The sequence below is a fragment of the Emydura macquarii genome, unplaced genomic scaffold (genome assembly GCF_026122565.2).
Source record: "Emydura macquarii macquarii isolate MOO-44397 ecotype Brisbane River unplaced genomic scaffold, CSIRO-AGI_Emac_v2 contig_1320, whole genome shotgun sequence".
NCBI classification, from domain to species: Eukaryota; Metazoa; Chordata; order Testudines; family Chelidae; genus Emydura; species Emydura macquarii.
Window position 1 is genome coordinate 22,197 of NW_027131457.1, and position 4,590 is coordinate 26,786.

The window sequence follows — 4,590 nt, forward strand, 5'->3', positions numbered from 1 at the left end:
TTGCAAGGGGAGAGCATTTAGGAGTAATGTATATGGGGTAGGGAGTATTGTGTTGGGAATGTATGCAGTCCTGTAGTATAACACAGCAGCATATGACTGGATAATAAACATCTATACTCTGCCATCTGGATTATGCTGCACTAATGGATCAGTGGACCTAAATGTTCTGAATAATCGCACCAGCACCTACTATCCCATCCTGTACCAAGTAGTCAAATTCGTATTGGACAATACCGACAAAACGTTTTGCTGGTATAAGTGAGTTGATGTTGTTCCCGCCCAGGTCCATGCACAAACTGGAATACTGAGAGGGATCTAAGGGCTGATCTACACTGTGAACTTACATCGGCTTAGCTACGTCTTTTGGGGTGTGAAACATCCACACCCCTGAGCAACAGAGTGAAGCTGACCTAACCTCTGGTGTAGGCCGTGCCAGGTCAGTTGAAGAATACTTCTGCTATCTAGCTGCCACCTCTCATGTCTGTTGGTCCTAGCTCTCTCCTTGTTCCCCTCTTCTGCCCCTTCACACCTCCACCTCCCCCCCCCCCATCCAACAGATGAGGTGGCTGAGTGGTTAAGGTGATGGACTGCTAATCCATTGTGCTTTGCATGAGTGGGTTCAAATCCCATCCTCATCGATGGCATTTATTTTTCTCCAGTGTATTCCAAACAACCATTTTCATGCAGTGACAGGCAACTCACATGGCTTCCAAAACCCCCCCCTATATTTCCTTAGTTTGCTTATGTGAAGGTCATAGGAGACAGTCTTAAAAGCTCTCCGAATGTGGAGGTTGTTGGAGGCCCAGTACAATTTGAGTTGCTTGACCACTGTCCGACAGGCTTAGCATAGCTTCAGTTGCTTTCTTGGCTGTTCTGACCCCTGTAGCATGACACCTTCCAGTTAGCAGAGACTGAATAACCTTAGAGCTGTCTCAGTTTCTGGACAGCACGGCACATAACAAGACAAAATACAGATACTGTACGGCTTGCAACTGCCCATAGAGAATGGTGATGGGAACAAGAAGTTATCCTGGAATGTCCGGGGTACACTGTTTTATTGCCAAGGGCCATACTTTTACTGCACCCCTCCTATCACAAGATATCCATTGTGGTCTTCCTGCGCCCTTTCAAATCCTGCCCGCTAAGGAATGGCAGGAGTTCTGACTCTTGCAGTTTTAGCACCTCAGCATCCTTGGTGCTAACTGGAGCCAGGTCTGCTCTTGCTCTCAGGCTAAGTCTCTGCTTAAACTGCTACAGCAGGACCGCACTCCAGAGTAGACATGCTCTACAGTGCTGGGACGGGTGATCCTCTCACTATAGGTAATCCACCTTCCTGAGAGGTGGCAGCTAGATAGCAGATGTATTCTTCAATTGATCTGGCACGGCCTACACCAGAGGTTAGGTCAGCTTTACTTTGTTGCTCAGGGGTGTGGATTTTTCACATCCCAAAAGACGTAGCTAGGTCGATGTAAGTTCACAGTGTAGATCAACCCTTAGATCCCTCTCAGTATTTCACTAGAGGCTTGAACCCTAGGCCCTCACATTAAGAGCTCGATGTTCTGTCAAATTAACTAGTCAGACAAGTGTTAAGCTGCTCTGACTGATTACATCACAAGAGGAACCAGGCAAACAAAATTGGGCAAAAACATCATAGGAAACCTCCATCTTTTCATCCTGGCCACTACTCATCAGCAGGATTTTTCCTTCTTCTCTGTCCTGTACCTTGTTGCTACTTACTCTCTGCAGCTATACCGCTGGACTGCCCAGCCACCTGCTACACCCCCATACCCTGATACCTAAGCCTCCCTGTCCGTGACTTCCCCTGGTGCGATCGGGATTGCAGAATGGCTGCATCACCCCAATCCTCCACTCCCAGAGCCCTTCTTTCTCTGCTCTGCTTGGAGAAACCCCACTCCTGGGGTAATCACACACAACTTCCAGCATGTGAGCTGCTCCCAGTTAAGTGAAGGAGTGATTCTACACAACCACTCTTTGGATTATGCAACAGAATGCCCCAGCCAGTACCCCCAGTTCCATATGCAACCCGAGATACCTCCATCTTCAAATGTTCAATTATGCCCACTGAAGAGTTTAAGCTCATACAAATTTGTCAATTAAACAAAGAAACTGATATGAACTCGCCTTGTTATTCCAAGTGGCGTCTCCCACACACTTCAAACCAAACACACTAGTTTTGGTAAAAGAAACAAACCAATTTCTGTGTTACAGAAGTACTTGAAGTGATTAGAAGTCAAATTATAACAAGTCAGATTAGGTGAAGAGCAACACAAGGGTTTCATTAATCCAAGGTCTTTTACAAACAAATTTTGCACCGTGCAATATATAATTCCACCCCGGGGGATATTGAAAAGTTGAGGAGTCAGAAGATGTCGCTTTCACTTATTACCTCCTCTCCAGAGTGCAGGTCAAAATCTGAAAATCTACAATCCTTTCTCCTGCACAAGACAGCCCCATGTCAGGATCCTTCTAACAGAGTCCACAGTCCTGCCCATCCTTTGATCTTTGGCCCCCGAGCCTGGCTAGCCCAGACTCCCTCCAATCTTTGCTACCCGAACCCTCCTTTTTAAATGTTAAAATCCCCATTGGGGAGGGAGAAGAGCACGATAGCCATTAGTCCCTGTGGAGCAGAACTATCTTGTGCAGCTCACTGACTGGCTGGTGGGTTGAGCTGCTCACCTGCTGCAGCTTCTCAGAGATATGATTTTGATTAATTGAAACAACAAGAAGAAAATCTGTCTTCTTCCTATCTAAGACCATTTGTCTCCTTTTGCCCTTCGTGTGAAAGTCCCTCTCTTCCCCAGTCATCAGGTCACACCTGGATTCTCTGGGCTCAGCCCTGCCTGGATTGAGTGGCTCTGGGTGAACTGAGATCTGAATCCACCCCCGATACTGACGCGCCTGGATTTGGGTGTTAATTATTAGACACTTTTGAAATTTTTCAGACTGTGTGTTTGTGTGTGTGTGAGAGAGAGACAGACAGACACAGAGAGAATTTCCCTCTTTTCCTCCCAGAAAACAAACTTGTTCTGGAAACATCTCGAATGTGTCCATCCTATTTCCCATCAGTGTTTGATCATGGCCACTGCCTTTGCCCCAGGGCATGTTTTCTGCAGCTCAGTGTTTTTCAGTGCAAAGAATTGGGAAATAATCCCAGGAGCGGCGGCATTGTTCCAATCACTCAATACCAAGCCAGCTTCAGAACAACCCCGTTCTCCATGTTAGAAGCAGTGCTCTGAGCTGGGGTGGGTGGATTTTCAGGGGCTACTGACATCCCTCCGTTTCTTCCCCCATGCTCTGGGGGTGCCCCCTGCCATCTCCTATTGCCAGGAGCTCTGTGCAACCCCCCCCCCCCCCGTTGCACCTCGCTCCATTACCTGGAGCAGTCAGAGAACAGACAGCAGCTCTGGGCAATGCCCTGACTCACAGAGCACTCACAGAAGCAATGCTGTCCTATGGCATCAGTTAGAGATGCACGGCTGAGTAAGGGACAGTACAGCCGGTACTCCTGGGATCTCTCTGCAGGTTAGGGAAGGGGGCCTGTTTATTTGGAGTGGGGTCTGGTGGGAGCCAGGACTCCTGGGATCTATCCCCAGCTCTGTGAGAAGTATGGGGTCTAGTGGTTAGAGCAGAGGTTGTGCCTAGGTCCCATTGACACTAGTCTACCAGTTGAAGACACTCTGGCAGTTGCTTGGCTTCATTTCTCATCCTCTCCATGGCTAGTTCCCTCCTGAAGTCCCTGTCATCCCTTCCTTTCAGACACGATGACATGTCTCTAACTGCCCAGATGCCTGGGTTCCTTACTTGCCTGGACATTTTCAGGTTGGAATCACCATTGCAGTGGGTATGTGCGGAGGTGTGGGGCCGACTGGGGAGAGTGGGTGTCTCCACTGGAGCAGAAGGGAAAAGATGGGGGAAGGGCTCCTATGTCACTTCTCTGAAATCCCAGTCCCCATACATCACTGCAGGGAGGGAGGCTGCAGTGATCCCCCCACAAACCTCTTTTCAAGGTGGCCCCAATGGATGGCCAGCACTGGTCACTCCAGCTCATTGTAAGGTAGGTGTTCTTCCCCTGAGCCAGCTCTGGGTGTTAGATTTGAGGCATTGTGGGGAACATGGTGTTTAAATTGCATATCTGAGGTTTGTGAATGCTCCAGACTCCTGGGTTCTGTTCCTGGCTCTGGGAGGGGAGTGGAGTCTACTGGTTAGAGCTGGGAGGGATGGATGAGTGGAGCCTTGCCAATGGGATAGACTGGCGAGAGGGGAGCTGGCTTCTCTCCCCTGAAAGGGCAGGGATAGGATGAGGATTTAAACAACTGAGAGTTTCCACCATGTTCCTGCAGTGTCATGAGCCTTCGGAACTCCCTGCCACTGCACCTTAGCAGCCCTAACAAGGGCAGGCTCCCTGTTAAAATGGAACCTGTATATGAAACCAGACTGCGAAGGGGAGTGAGAAAATCTGGAAGGAGGATTAACCCCTGGAGTGAAGGACTCGCACTAGAAGGGGTCAGGAAATGAGCGAATGTTGGGTCACTGAACCCCCATCTCAGCCAATCCCCCCCAAAGTGGGCA

General features: G+C 49.0%; 1 non-coding gene across 1 annotated transcript; it reads left to right on the top strand.

Moving 5' to 3' along the window:
- Window positions 1-556: 556 nt before the first annotated feature.
- Window positions 557-638, top strand: TRNAS-GCU (transfer RNA serine (anticodon GCU)). The gene has a single exon. It is a non-coding gene; the product is annotated as a tRNA-Ser (tRNA).
- Window positions 639-4,590: the final 3,952 nt, after the last annotated feature.